The 16,839-nt window shown below is 36.3% G+C and overlaps 1 protein-coding gene across 1 annotated transcript in view; it reads left to right on the forward strand.

Annotated features, from left to right (window-relative positions):
• LOC150109866 (uncharacterized) overlaps positions 1 to 16,839 on the forward strand; it is a 185,502-nt gene that overhangs the window by 78,938 nt on the left and 89,725 nt on the right. The gene's annotated exons all lie outside the window — the stretch shown is intronic.

Consider the following 16,839-nt stretch of genomic DNA (forward strand, 5'->3'; position numbering starts at 1 on the left):
TGAATTATGCCATTTACTACTGCATAATTATCTTCTATGCACCACTAACCCTCTTGCTTCAGAATTCTTTTATTCATTATTATTACAGGCAACTCCAAGGAGTCAACAGACTCCTCGAGGGAGACCCTAACATGTTAAGAACAACTATTCGTCATTCAGTCATGGCACCCATAACAGACTCTGGCAGCTTATTCCACTCATTCATCACTCCAAGCAAAAAACCTAGCTTTAACACCCTACCTAACCACACTCTTGCCCAGTTTCCATGGATGGCTTTAGTCCTCCCACCACCAGTCCTGTTCTGAAAAATATCCTCTGAATTAATCTTATAGAAACCTTTCAGTAATTTCAATGTCTCAATCATATCACCCCTTTTCTGCCCTATCAACAGATTTCTGTCACCCACAAATGTTGAACCTGTTCTAAGGTTCATTCCATAGACCTGCTGTCATCTTGGTCATTCATCTCTGGATCCTCTCCACCTCCTCCCCATCAAGAAGAAACCCTGGCACCCATATCTGGGCACAGTAGCCTAGAGGAACAATAACTTGTTTTATTTCTACTTGTTAAAGTATTTTTCAGCAACAGTGATTTGATAAGCTGATTTAGCCACTTTTGCAATGTGCCCCATAAACTTAAACTCCCTTTCCACTAACACTCCCAAATCCCTGGCCTCATCAATCTCCTAGAGTACAGTACCACCAATATGATATACTGCTGATCTTTTCAACCCAAAATGCATAACCTTATACTTTGGCACATTAAATTGACACATCCATATTCCTTAGCCCAGTCATCCAAACTATCCAAATGATCTTGCAAAATTTTGACATCCTGTGCCCTCACTATTGCTCTACCCAACTTTGCATCGTCAGCAAACAAGTGAACACTTCCTCTAGGATCCTTTCCTATATCGTTAATGAACAAATTGAAAAGTAGTGTTCTAAGAACAGAACCCTGTGGCACACCACTAGTTGCAGGCTGTCTTTAGGACTTGACTCCTGAATAAACCACTCTCTGATATCTCTCCATCTCACTAACCCTATATCCATCCCATATGCTGCAGTTTACTGATTAAAATTCCATATGGTATCCTGTCAAAGGCCTTAGCAAGTTCCAGTAGAATCACTAACCCCATTACCCCTATCGAGTTCAGAAGTCACTGTTATAAAATGTGAGCAAGTTACTGAGGCATGATCTACCTTTTCACAAAACCATGTTTCCCATACAGTATCCCATTTTCATCTATCCAATCCTGTATTTTTCTGTAGACTAATTTCTCTAAGACCTTGACAGTTTCCTGATATATTAATCAGTCAGTAATTTACAACAGCAGTCTTGGAACCTCCTTTATGCAGTGGAACTATTTTCCCCTCTTTCCACCCTCTTGGGACAGACCTAAGACTCAAATTAAACAATGGTTAAGGACACTGACAATTCTTTAGCTGCTTCATGTAAGACACTAGCTGGTATACCATTGTTAGATTGTACTTTTGGGTGTTAATATTACTTAATTCTAAATGTCTTATAATTACTTTTTATGTAGGCAGGGATTATAAGGTTTCCCTGGGTAACAAACCCTAACAAATTTATATTTATACTGCACCAGTTAGTTATTATACCTTATGTTCAGAGCTATCAAAAATGTTGCAATTGTGGCCCCTTTTCTTTATCTTTCTTTCCCCTTTATCACAGTTCGTGATTTAGTGACTGGCAAATGTCAGTCTCAAACACAAATTTAATACCAGGATTTCAAATGACAGTTTTTTATTTTACACTAATAAAAATACATTAAACATGAAATAATCAATTCTTCTGTTATCTTAATTAGATTAAACCACATTCAAACAATATCGCATGAAAATCTCGTAAATTAACACTTATCATTCCTTAAGAAAGGCATGTACTTGGGCAATTGATACAAATTTATCTAGACAAAATCTCAGGGAGAAGAGCTAAGGTAACATTTGCATACTAGATTGAGCAAGAATCACTTGACATGGTTCTTTGGACTACCAGTCCAATGTTTCTAAAATTACTCCAACAAATAAATTAGTTTCAGTTTTCCTTTTAGCAGCACTGCTTAACATGTTTTCCTTTGGTGCTCTCACTTAACTTTAGAAAGGACAAAATTGCCTTACTGTTTCTGGCTGCTCGCTGTTTTGCTGAATCGTCACGTGTGCATCCTGGTTGTATCCTTGTTCACACAGCAGATTCTTTTCTTTCCTGTCTCATGGATTCACGTGCACTGAAAATTTGATGTTAGCTGGAACATCCGGAGTACTTGTCTAGATCATTCAAGGGGAAACATCACGGTTCGGGTTTCACTTAAACCCGAGCTATCCTTTTCTAGTCGGAGATCATCCTCACTTCCTACCTCCTTTTCTTTCCCTGTTTTCTCACCTTGTGTCCCTCACTGTCTCCCACCTTTTTCTCCCCTCTCTCTTTCAATCATTCACCCTTTTCTTCCAAGGAGCTTGCATTCATGGTTGCATCAAATTGCTTCATTGGGAACCCATGAGAGAGCTCCTCTCAGAGAATTAGTTAATCCTTATAAGGTTTCAATATGGGCTTGTCAAGGTCATGCCCTTTAGGCTCTTAGTCATGTTTTCTTTGTTTGACGTAGCTTACACATACCATTCCTTTATTTAGATTTATACACATAATTTTCCTTTATTAAAATTGCACATTAAATATTTCACAATCTTTCCCTTTCAATAAGTAAATGGATATACACTGTATAATTGTATACGCACTCAATACACAATTATGATACTTTACACTCAATATACAATTATATATTACACTTTACATTACTCCTCTTCCTTATTTCTTTCCAATATAATATTGACCAGCAGTATAGTATTTTCTCTGGTTTCAAGCTCCTTTCATTGTTAGATCACAAATGAGTGTATCTAGTAAAGGCAGCCTCATTCACAATCTAACACCATCCAATCCCACAGATATATTGACAGCAAGGTTTTGTAATAGACTATTCACCTCCACTTCATTCACAATTCCCATATAATCTATTGGTTCATTCATTCCTGCAATATCACCACCTGGATGATATACTCTTGCAAAGTGCTCACTCAGTAATTCCACTATATCGACTGATTCGGTTACCTTCCTACCCTCAACATTTTTTAAAATCATTCTGCCATATACATTTCTTCTTTTACTTGCAACATATCAAAACAACTGTTTTGGATTCTCTTTAGCCTGCATGGCCAATGTTCTTTCATAATCTTTTTCTTTTCTTACCACACTTGTTACCCTTCTGGCCTGGGCTTTATACTGTTCATGTGCCTGGTTTTTTGCAGCTTAAGCTTAATGGTGTTATTCATCTATTTAACCTTTACTTGATTTATTATTTGGACTCTAGGTATATAGTCAGCCATTGCCTCATGCAAACATTTAACTGCCTCCCATGCACTGTCAACATCTAGCCCTTGCAGTTTTACATGCCTTGGCACTGGACCAATCAAACTCCTAAGCTTGTCATACTTACCAGCCTGATAATTCCACATGTACCCTGTCTTAATTGTAAATTCCACACCTTTAGCCACATCCCAAGTCAAGTTCTATGATCACTCTCACCAATTGGTGGCAATGTGGTCATATTTGTTACCAAATTCTCAGATGCAATTACTAGGTCAAGTACTCTGACCTCTAGTATTTTCCATTACATGCTGCCAGATAGTTATCCCTTAATAACTGCATAAAATCCAATTCCTTCCTCCCATGTGTCCTCTTTTCCTTCCAATCAATGTTACCATAATTGAAATCTCCCATAATAATTACCCTCCTTCCACTCATTTCTTCTATTTTCTTATGCACACTATCTCCATCTATACCATCACCTGGTCTATAGCAGCACCCAACTGTATATTTTGTTCTGCTAGTTTCAATCTCACACCAAATAGCCTCAAATGTGCTCTTTGCTGCTCTATCCTGAAGTTCATCTATTCTCCTTGGCTATAGTTCATCAGCTATCATCAATAACACTCCTTCCCCATTTTATTCTCTGTCACTCATGAACACTATACCCATCACATTCGATCCCACTGACTATATCATCTACAGTCAGCCATGTTTCACTAATGCCAATAACCTATGGCCTGGAAATGCCAACCAAGGCCAAAAATTCTTCCTTATTCTTAATAATTCATGTATTAGTATACATGAATTGCAGAAGCCCATTTGTCACATCCCTATTTTGATGCCTTATACTAGCATCCCATTCTGATTTGTTGTCTTTCGTACTTGCTCGGGCATATTATACACTTTCATACATGTCATTATACTGCCAAAACAAGTTTATAATAGCATACCTTATTCCAAATTCTTTCCTTGTTATTCTTCAATTAAGCACTAAAGTGCCTAATATCAATTCATTCCTTAGATGCCGTGACTAATCATTCTTTCTGAATGTTTCCTCAAATTTTTCTTACTAATGCAGTTTCCTTTCAACTTGCTGCCATAATTACAATCTCAATTATTTTGCACTTGCCAACTTAAACATTTACCATCTCTTCCTTGGCATAATCATGATTGTCTATGAAACTACTAGAGGTAGTGGTGGGCAGTAGATGGCATTAGTGTAGTTATGGTTCATTGTAGTTGTTGGATTGTGGGTGGTGGAGATAGATTTGTAGAGTAAATGCCTTCAGGTGTCAAGTAATATACAAACATACCTAAAAATCCTGTTCTTTCTTCCACCATACATGCTCAATGCCACTGCAATTTTCTGCTTTATTCTCAAAGCCAAATAATTGCCAACACTGCACTTAAGATTTCTTCCTCAAATATACAGTATTTGATCTATTCTGTCAGCTAAATTTTGCTGGTCTCTACCTCCAGATTGAGGTAGTGACTCATTCCTAACACTACTGTAACTATCAGCACTTCCTATTTATTTCTCATGAATTTGGATTCAGTTAATTGAATTGCCTAAAACATTCCTTTATCTAATCTGCATAACTTCATTGGCATTTTAACTCCTTACATGCCTATCAGTTGTAAATTCCATAATTTCATTTTACCTTCCATGCATTTTGTGTAATCTTTCCTAAATGGCAATTTATTTATTGCCTGCCTTTTAGTTAATCCTTTTTTCAATTCCAAAATGTCCTAGTTATTATCCTAACTCCCCATGGAGTTCCTCATATAGGAGGTTCCTTTGTCATATGCATAGCTCATCATACCATACCTTGCATTCAAATTCTCTGCAGACACTGCACTGAAGGAAGGCATTCCAATCATTCATAAACTCTAAATGCAAAAATCCTACTTCTTACTGCCTTGTTCACACCCTCCTTATATAGCTTCCAGGATGACCTCTTGTCTACCATTTTATAAAATCTCAACATTGATTCTATAACAAACTGTATCATATTATCCCTCTTCTCATCCACTAGACTAAGTGCCTCTGTAGCACAATCGGAAGAACAATGGTACATTGCATCCTTCAATTTGAATAGGCTTAAGTTCAATTCTCATTGTGACGGGAGGAATCTTTATCTGGACTATTTCAATTGAAGGTGAGTTAGCAGATCTCATATGGAGGTAGCAGGGTTTTTCTCCTGGAATCTCTGGTTTTTCATCCCACATACAGACAAATCTGCCCTTCAGAACACACAATTTGCAGACAAAAAATAGTCGTGGAGGTGGGTGGTAGATGGTGTTGATAGAGATGATTCATAGTAGAGGTTTGGTGTAGTGGTTGAGACAGTTGTAAATGTCCTCCTGCGATGAATCTTCGGACTCCTTGGAGGTATCAGGAATAATAATAATAATAAATTGCATTTTAATCTCTCTGTATTCAATATTCCATAGATCAAATTATCTTAATTGCCTCTGAACTGTTTTCAATATCTTTCACCTTTCAAAAACCAGGTGATCAAATCTGTACAGGTGTAGCCTAATCAGTCTTATATAATGGAACAGGAATCTTCTATATGTCAGTGTCCTTCACATCATTCTCAGAATTCATCGTTCTCGCAATTTTTTGAGTGTCCTTTAAATTTTAAATCCTTATACATCATCACCCAAAAATCTTATTTTCTCTAATAATATATCCTCACCAAGCATCAATTTAGTCTTTTCCCAAATTTAAACTTACATTTTGTAACATTGAGTTGCCATCTCTATGCTCATTCACTCAATCTATAAGGCCACATCTGCTCTACTCCTCAGTTTGTCCTAACTTTGTATCTGCAAACACAAATATCATTAACATGTAGGTTAAATGGCAATGGCCCTAAAACATCCCTGATGCACCACTAATGACTTCCTCTTCTAGGATATTGCTCCTCATACACCATTAGCTTATACCTATCATAGCTAATCTCAGATATATAGCAATTCTCATTATATGGCTACTAAAATAAATTCTGGCATGAAACCACCTTAGTTGACATGTGCTACTTTCAGGTATCTTGAACAGCTAACAAATTATAATAAATTTAAAATTAGGAACTTAAGCTTAACTTGGTATTGCACTCTTTCATTAATGCTGATTATATCAACCTCTCTGGTTTTTAATAATGATAGGCAGCAGCACATAAAATCTGGTTACTAGCAGAGTAGTTTGCTCAAGGGTGAGGAAGGTGAGCATGTAGAGATAAATGAAAATAGAATGGAGAGAAGCAAAGTGGTTTTTTCTTGCCTTCCATGGAATCATTCATACTGAACCTTAATCTTTAACACTTCCTCCACTAACATGCCCTCCAAGTCTGAACTCCCTGGAGGTTTCACATAATAACATTATGGTTATGTTCCATTTGCCTACAATTCTCCAGGTTGCTAGTAAAAGTGATGCAGATGAGAAAAGAATGAATATCAGTGGTGCTTAATTCAGTGACTCATGGTATGCAAAACAATGAAATTACTTTCCTGCAGGAATGAGTGACTGGCAATGAATTATTATTATTCAGGCCTCCTTGGAGTTGAGACTCATTGAGGGGAGGTCCCCCCCTAAGAAACAGTATCGTACCACTCAATCTCATTGACCATTCTCGCTCTCACCACTCCATCAGGCAATGCATTCCATGGTTCAACCACCCTCTCTGCAAAGAAACCACTTGTCACTCTTGCTCAGTTCCCTTTCTTAACTTCCAGGGATGGCCTCTGGTCAACACTCTTCCTTAAGCAAAGTTAAAATGTAGATAAAAATCTTCAAATGAGCCAAGAGGTAAAATGAACTAGATGGTAAAAGGTTAGTTCAATGGTGTGTCAGAGGGAATATGTATCTAGATATGCAGAATTAATAATAGCAATAATTACATGGCAATAATGTGAAAGAATTGAATTATATAGATATCTATAGCAAGTCTTCTTCATTAAGAGAAGTGCTCTACTTAAGTAGATAAGGCATCTAGACTGTCCTCTAGGTAAGTAATAGGATGAGAAAACAATTGCCAGGAGAATGATGGCAGAGATGCTTAGTGACTATCCTCTTACAGGGATAATTGCTAAGCAGATGGGAAAATATACTATGTCAAATGGACTCTAAAAGGAATTGCTTTAGAAATGCAGATTCTCTACAAATGCAGGAGTATCAAGGAATGAACTATTGGTATAGCTTTAGTCAAAGAATGGAATCAACATGGTTTGTAGAAGTAATGTCCTGATAAGTCTAAACACTTCAGGATAGAAAAGGTAACTAGGTGCAGTATTACTCATAAGCAACTTATCCTTGCTTATAAATACTTAATACCATTTCCCTCTAAGTTTAAGTTTTGAATGCATCTTGTAAGGTAGAGGTGGTAGACAGGGCAGGATGTTGCTATAGGCCAGAGAACATAAGGGAAAGGCATTAACTTTTTATAGTTACATTTAGGCAGTTAAATTATTTTAGATTAACTACAAATGCAATAAACTTATCTCAACCATTACATTTTTGCATGTGCAAAAAAAAGTGATTTTAAAACAATACTGCAGCATAAATTTGAAGAAATCAAATACAGAACAGATTCTTGAATGTAAGTTAGTCGCCATGTAATACATCTGCAACAGTTCTAACATCAGAACTATAACTTTTCATTTGAATGATGTGACTCAGGTGTATATAAATATGGAGAAAATTAGAATTATAAGCAATTAAAATTTTAATCACTTTCAGACATTACCATGAATGGTAAAACTAAAAAAATATGACCATGCTATTAAACATTTGCAGTGGCAAGATATAGCTTCTTCACATAAGCTTAAGAAAAATACACCATAGACAGAAATGAATAAAATGAAAAGATTAAAAAAAAATTGTTTTTTACTTTAAGGGGAAATCTAAGCTAGATAAGTACATAATTAAGTTACATTTGTACTTAAATGCAATATTTCAGTATAGTTTGTAGCATTCTTCATGTAATGTTTAAATAATAATAGCAGCTACAGCTCAATTTGCCAATGGCTTATCACCAAGTCTTCCCATTTAAAGACTAAATTTTACACAGCATACTATAGGATTCTGTGATATGCAGTGCTTATAGCATGTATATATCCTATGACCTAGATATGGCAGGTGAGATTGAAGAGTGAGTGCCTGTAGAAAATGGGAACTAATTTAGAAACTAACAGACCTTGGCAGTGTTAAATCAGAAACAGATAAATACCAATCAAGAGAAATGCTGTTATCAGGGTGAGGATAATGAGTGAAATGTGAATGAAAAAATAAGTGTGGGTTAAACCAAGTTTTCAAAGATGGTGTTAATTGGTAGGATGAGTATCAAGCAAGAATATGTAGATAACTTAAATGTGCTAAAACAAGTAAAATGTTTCAGAACAAGCTAAGAAGTGTGAAGGATGCAATTATGTGACTGGAAACAAATGCAAAGCAAATCAGAATAGTAAGTTATGGGAATGATGGAAGGGAGAGAATAGAACCAGTAAAAGAGGGAATGAGAGGATAATAGGTAAGTAGGGAACAAAATAAAGTTATCCCTTGATTAATGCAATTAATCCCTCTGTTACTGTATGTCAAAATCACATTAATCAAATATAATAATCAATTGTAAAAATTACAATTTGTCCAAGATTACTGTATTAATGATTAGTTTTATATGGTACTCTTTTAGTAAATATAAAAAACAGATGCAAGGTAAATATTTAATAAATACCTTGTACCTACATTTAGTTACTACAATTTTTTATCAAGAGTCATCTGAACAGTTCGTTTTTCTTATCAGTGTAAAATCTTCAATAACAGTCAAAATGACTAGACCCAGCTAAAAAGCATTTTTGATTAACATCTAGATCCATATCCATTACTTGCTGCTTAAGTAATCCTAAATTGTCCTAATCCTAAATCCAAGGTCTTCACCAACGATTGCAACAAATTTCTTCAAACCACATTGTTCACAAGACTTTAAAATCCACCTAAATTATTAGTGCATTCTACCATTTGAGAATGTCTTTTTAAGAAATTGGCTTTGAAACATACAATGATTTGTATGGATTGTAGTAATGTCATTTTTGGTAGAAAAAATAACTTTCATTCTCACAAAAATCATTAAGAGAGTTTTGATAATTCTTTTGAATGAGAAATTTACAAAGAATGTAATACAGCAGAACAATTGGAACTATTAATACACCCAGTCTTAATACTTAATGGGAGAAATGACATCATGCTCAAGACTTTTTTCTCTCGGCCTGGAAACACTCCTGGAGGCTTGCATGTTTCTGCATGGTAAATATATAGGTGAGTTGATTAAAACTCTTGCTGTGTATATGAAGGGATTGTTGCAATTGATTTTGCTGCTTTAAGCAAATCCTGCATTAAACAAGAGATATAGATAAGCAAGGAAGAAACAGTGGCAAGAGTCTGATAGGTATCAGTTGTGTATACTGCGGCAGTTTCAAGGTGGCAGAGGGTTACAAGTGGGGGTCCCACAGGGATCAGTACTGAGACCTGTATTGTTTAACTTATATCAATGACATTACCAATGGATTGCAGGGGATATTCAGTTGTTTGCAGATGTGAAGCTGGGAAGGGTTAATAGTAATAGTGCAGATGTGGTAGCCCTGCAAGAGGATTTGAATAAGCTAGATAGATCTGCAAATGAATGGGATTCCTGTTTAATGCAGAAAAATGCAAGGTCTTGAGGTTTGGGACACTGCATCCTCTATGGGAGGAGTCCTACTGGAGGAAGTAGGGAGACAAGAGATCTGGTATTGATGATTGATAGAAACCTGAAATTTAGGGGACATTACGAAAGTGGTGAAGGTAACAGGATTGCTGCAATTATGATGACACTGACCTGCAGAGATAAGGTTATCATTCTGTTGTATAAGTCTCTGATCAGACCACACTTGGATTATTGTTCTCAGATTTGGTCCCCAGGATTTGAAAGGGATAAATTAACTGTGGAAAGGGTACAAAGGCAGATAACAAAGATGGTTTCAGGACTGGACAATGATAGTTATGAGGATCACCTGAGGGAATGTGGACTGCAGAGTTTGGTGGATAGAAGGACAAGTGATATGATTGAGACTTTTAAACTGTTGAGAGGTAGTTTGAGGGTTGACACTGGGGAGTTCTTTTTCTTGGTTGAACAGTGGGAAGGAGTGATGACAAGAGGCTATCCCTTCAAGTTATGAAAGAAAACTGAGCAAGAGGATGAGGAGTGGTTTCTTTGCATATAGGGTGGTTGAACCATGGAATGCATTGCCTGATGGAGTGGTGAGAGTGGGAATGGTATGTTCCCTGCTAAGAAACTTCATGTTTCTTAGCAGGGACCTCCCATGAGGAGTCTAGACTCCATGGAAGCCTGAATAATAAACAACTTACTAACAAGTTATCTTATTTGTGGTAGCAATTTGAAAGGTTAGGTTATTTTAATGGTTTTCAGACATACCATGCTCTACCCCTTAAAGTGAAATTTTTTTATACATAGGAAATGTTAATTAACAACTTAACTTTAGCAGCATGAATTTAGGACCGACAGACACCAAAGGTTAAGGCAGCCTACTCCTTACAAAGCTATGCTACCCACAATAGAAGATCATATCTCTCCCACTGATGTTGCCTTTCAGCAACTTCTCCAGTACTATAGCACTCCAGATATTTACTGGTCTATAGTTTGCTATCTGTCATTAGCCACCTGTATGCAATAGAATTGTTTTACACTCTTTGTATTCCCCTGCAACCCTGCCAGAGCTAAGACTGAAGTTAAACAACTACTTCATCAGAGGCAATGATAATTCTCTTGCACACTCACATAAATAGGCCAATATGTTATCTAGTTAAACTGTTCATCAATGTTATTCTATATATTGGACACCTGTTAATCTACATTAATTTTGATATGCTCTGTCACATCAACTGCAAAATCTCCATCTAGATATCTCTTGCAAAGTGATCACTCAACTACACTTTATACTTGCTATATAACCAACATCTGGTTTTAGCCTGCTTAGCTATTGGAAGCTTCCACTTGGTTAGACTATAATAAATTTGGTTTAATCCTTTAATCAAGTGTAAGCAAACAAGGTTTGCACATAAAGTATTTTGAGGACTGAGGCAGCTTGTGGTAAAGGTGGACCAAGCTCTCATCATTCCTTGCCTCAGTATCTCCTATAATTCAAAGCACATTTCCTTGCAGACATGTATAATGCTATACATTAAGGGAAGGGGCCACTACCAGACTGGTTTCAACCTTTATTGAGGTCTTGTCAGTGGGAGCCAGACCCAGAAGTGATACTAAGGCAGAAACAATGTAGAAGTCATTTATCTACACAAAGTAAATTGCCAAAAGGTGTACCACCTTATTAAATTACTCTGGATTTATTTAGAGAAAGATGTTGGAAGTTTACTTTTCTTTAAAAAAAACTTTCTGCTCCAGAAAGTACACCTATCTTGCATATCTTCAAGTTGTCATATTCATCTGGCACTCAAACTTTTATCCAGCTTCCCAAAAAAGTCAAACTATTGCTCTGAACATTGCTCAATATACTCAAAAATAAAATCAAACCAAGTGCTTCACTTATACACAGATTACTTAGTGATCACTAATATGGATTCTATCATCCTCATTCAACAAATATCTAACCTTGTCTACCATTTTGAAGCAATCAAAGTCTAGAGAAACAAGTGGCTGTTTGATATTTAAAAAGCATTTGATTAAGTAGTATGACCTAGCTTCCTAAGCTGCCATCTTATGGTGTTCCTTTTTATATATGGATTTGGCAATTTCCTCTGCAGTTGTTCATCACAGGTCATGGTTTCTTTTCATCAGATGTTTCTAGTTAATGCTGATACTATCTGGTTCAGTGCTATCAATCTCCTTGACATCCAATTATATTCATAGCTTGAATAAAAAATATCTTGCCTTTCAGCTGGTATCACTAAAATAATATTAACCACCATAGTGGTGTGGACATGTCAACAAATCATACCAGTTGGGTAGTTATGGTATTTGGTTTTGCATAATGCCATATTTTGATATTTAAGAATTGCTTAAATGCCATGATTTTTCCTGTTTAGAATTGTCAGATTAATAACACTCTTAGTATTTTAAGATGATACTTTGGTTCCATTTTTGATATTAGATCTTGCAATGGCTGCATTATAGATAAGGATCTGAATGATAGTTAAGATGCAAGAGGAGCACAAACTGATTATAATTGGATGAGTTATCCATCTCACCTGGAATGTTCAGATTTTGATTACTTCAGTTTTGTAGAACTAAGGAAATAGTCAAAGGTATATGATAGCTTACACTGCTTGCTGTGAGGATAATTTGCACTTATCCTCATTGTCATAACTGGCAAAAATAAGCTTAAAGGACATTTTCAGTCTGTTATCCATCTCCTGAACTAGTAATTAAGTGGTTTAAGGACTTTGACTAAACTAGAATAGCTCAATAGTAATTATATTATGTTAGTCTTTCTCCACAATAAATCATAAGATTCTAAAAATGCCCAAGTGATTTTTCCCCTTTAATACTTATTTCTAATATTTATTTCTAAAATATAATAGCATTTTGTTATTCTGGTCTTGCCAATGACATCTAGCTTATTCCCACAATTTATTTTCATTAGACCATGAACTTCTTTTGGTACTAAAACTTGTATACTTATAGGTTGGAAGAAATGGGAATAGGATTATGGCTGCATGGATAGGGGAATGACATGCTAATGAAAAATATATATATATATATTGGAGTGAAATCTAGAAAAATGAGGGTAACTAGTGGAGTGTCTCAAGGTTCTATACTAGGGCCACTAATGTTCGGTTTGATTTGTATATTAATGATATAGGAAATGATTAAGAACTCAGTTGCATATTTCCTGATTACTTACACTTGTGAGCAAAGAGGCCTTATGTCTGGTTAATTTAGTTAAAAAAAGTCTTTCTAATACTACTTTTACAAAAGAACAGAATATAGTCTTGCATGTTGTCAGACAAGTTTCACATAGTTATATGAAATTTCTTAAAATATTAAGATTATTTTATTAACTAGTTTTTGCAATTTTTAACTAGTTAATAAAACTAGTTTTTTAATTTACTAGTTTTATATAAACATGCTTAAGAGATGTTAAATATAGTGTATATACCTATTTTCATTCAGAAAGTTAAATATATAGATGGATTCCATCCAGTTAAACACAACATGTAAGGATTGTCCAATGCAAGTGTCCTTGTTGATTTGGCTGACATACTGCATTTTACATACCATTTCTGATATCTAAAATTGCTTTATAAGATGAATGACTATTAAACTTTAGTTGTTTTGGTCCTTGGTGGATAAACAAATCACTTGTAATGTAGCTGCAAATCTGTGATATACATTTGTACCATGTTGGCTGAGTAGTTGGTGTCTGCTCTCCAGCCAAAGGGCTGCTGGTTTGAATCCCACCATGGGCATGGATGTTTGAGATTCTATGCAAAAAATACTAGTGAACAGTAGATGGCATTGTGGAAACAGTTGTAGAGTAGGTGCCTTCTCTCAATGAGTCTTTTGCCTTCCTAGAGGCATGACAAATATTCATGAGAATGAAACAAAGCAATTCCTAACATGCTTTAATGCTGTAGATGGACTAAAGGTTAATTTGAAAACCACTTAAGACTTCTCAGGCTTTCAGTAGACTGAAATTTCAATGTCTAGTGAGGCACTACTTTATCTACCACTTACATATTTACACACCATGCTCATGAGGTGTTGCCCAAGCCAACAAAATCCCCACTGCATCTCCTGTAACATGCATTCACCTTTCTGCTATGATCAATCTCCATTATCATAGATGCACAACACTAACATCCTTAGTTTTACTAGGGTGTTAATTTAAAATGTGTTATGTAACTTGCATCAACTCTCCATTTTGACCACTCAAGTGAAGATTTATGTTCAAATATCTTCTAGGATGCAAAGAATCCTTAGCTGAAGATGTTGGCTAGTTTCACAGAAGTAGTAGGCTCTAAAAACATGTCAAGTTAATCTAACTTTCTGCTTTAAGCAGTGCTTGAAGTTCATTCCATTCCTGTTCTCATAAACCTAAAATTAAAGAATACATAGTTCATTATGTGAACTGCAGAGTTTAGATAGGAGAGGTGATATGATCAAGACTTTTAAATTGTTGAGAGGCAATGAGAGTACAACATTAGGGAGTTCTTTTACTTGGTCAAACAGCAGGAAGGAGTGATGACAAGAGTCCATCCCTGGAAGTTATGAAAGGAGGCTGTGAGCAAGAGGGTGAAGAGTGGCTTCTTTGTATGGAGGGTGGTTGAACTGGAATGCATTGCCCAAGAGTGGTTTGAGCAGGAATGGTCAATGGATTAAAGGAGTGGTATGATAAACTTAGTTTCCTAAAAACTACCTCCCACAATGAGTTTTGAGAATTGACTTCATGGAGGGCTAGATAATTCTAATTGGGTAGACATGCCTCAAACATAGAACACATTAAATGCTAATTCTCATAGCAGATTGCTTTGGGCTTAGATGCATATAATTGTTTAATGTTTAAACAGTCATTATGCATAAATGAAAGCATTCATGTCAGACAAATTAGAATAATTTTTGCAAATGTAAGTTATTCTAAATAGCTTGCTTTAAAGGAAAGCACAAACCAGTTTGGTCTATACCATTGTTTTCCATTTCAGAATTGTCTCATTTACTGATAGCTATACAACTAATGTAGCCCTTCTCAATTACCTTAGAGGCCTATCTCAGTATTTGATAGTTGTCACTAAATTTAATTTTAATGTAATAGAATAGTTGGTTGAATCATGGAAATGAGATGCCTGAGAGAGTGGTTAGAGCAAGAACAGTCAGAGTTCAAGGAGTGGTATAAAAGATTTTGTTTCCTAAGGACCTCTCATGATGAGCCTAAACTCCATGGAGGCCTGAATCTTCTTTTCACTAGAAGCAACAGCACCTTTTAATTTTATTTTAGAGGTGCAGGAGGGGAGTGTTCCAAGTACTCTGGATGTCAGTAAAGCTATGGGACTAGATGGTATTTCACAAGTTTTGAGAGAATGTGCTAAAGAACTAACAGTGCCTTTTGACCTGGCATTTTCAATGAAAGTCTGGTTGCAGAAAAGATGGGCAGGGAATGGAAGGAAGATAAGATAGTGCCATTGCATAAGGGGTAGCAGACTGGAAGTATCTAATTATAGGCCAGTTTGTGTCATCAGTAGTTAAGATCTTGGAGAAATTAGTGAAGGACCATGTACAGCATTGGGCAGATGAGGGTAATGTTATCTGAGTCAACATGGATTTATGAAGGGGTGCTCTTGTTTTAGCACTATGCTAGCCTTTTATATAATAAACTTACAAGAGCAGTAGATAAGGAAAAGGCATATGCTGTCATTTTCTTGGACTTGGCAAAGGCATTTGAAAGGGTGCCACATAAGCTGATATTTAAGTTGCAGCACATGGGTCTGGATGTCAGGTTGGCCAACTGGATTCAGGATTGGCTATCTGATATCAGTTGTATATGGTGAGGCAGTTTCAAGGAGGCAGAGGCTTAAAAGTGGAGTCCCACAGGGCTCAGTACTAGGACCTATATTGTTTAACCTTTCTATCAATGACATTGTCAGTGGATTACAGGAGATATTCAGTTTGCAGATGATGCAAAGCCAGGAAGGGTTATTAGTAATAGTACAGATGTGGTATCCCTACAAGAGGATTTAAATAAGCTAGACAGATGGGCAAATAACAGGAATATCTGTTTAATGCAGCAAAAGGAATAGAATTTCTCCAATGTGTCCCAAACCTCATGATCAAGCCCTTGAGGTTTGGGACACATCAATGGGATGCTGCATCCTCTATGGGAGAAGCTATACTGGAGGAAGTAGGGGAAATGTGATCTGAGGTTGATGATTGATAGAAACCTGAATTTTAGGGGACATATTGCAAAGGTTGTGAAGGTAACACAGAGGATTGCTGCAATAATGAGGATACTGACCTGCAGAGAAATAATCATTCTGTTGTATAAGACTGATCAGACCACACTTAGACTTGTTCTCAGATTTGGTCTCAGGATTTGAAGGGGATAAATTAAGTGGAAAGGGTATAAAGGCAGATAAGTAGTTTCAGGACTGTACAATGTTATGAGGATCAGCTGAGGGAATGTGGACTACAGAGTTTGGAGAGGTGATATAATTGAAACTCCCCAGTGTCAACCCTGTTGAGAGGTGGTTACAGGGTTGACACTGGGGAGTTCCTTTGCTTGGTTGAACAGGAGAGAAAGATTGATAAGGGTCAATTCCTAGAAGTTCCAAAAAGAAACTGTGGAGTGGTTTCTTTGCATGGAGTGGTTGAACTGTGGAATGCATTACCTGATAGTGGTGAGAGCCAGAATGTCAATGAGTTTAAGGAGTGGTATGATACTGTTTCC

Source organism: Typopeltis vanoorti, chromosome 1 (genome assembly GCF_054136105.1).
Source record: "Typopeltis vanoorti isolate ZY-2024b chromosome 1, IOZ_Tvanoo_1.0, whole genome shotgun sequence".
In the NCBI taxonomy this organism is placed as follows: Eukaryota; Metazoa; Arthropoda; class Arachnida; order Uropygi; family Thelyphonidae; genus Typopeltis; species Typopeltis vanoorti.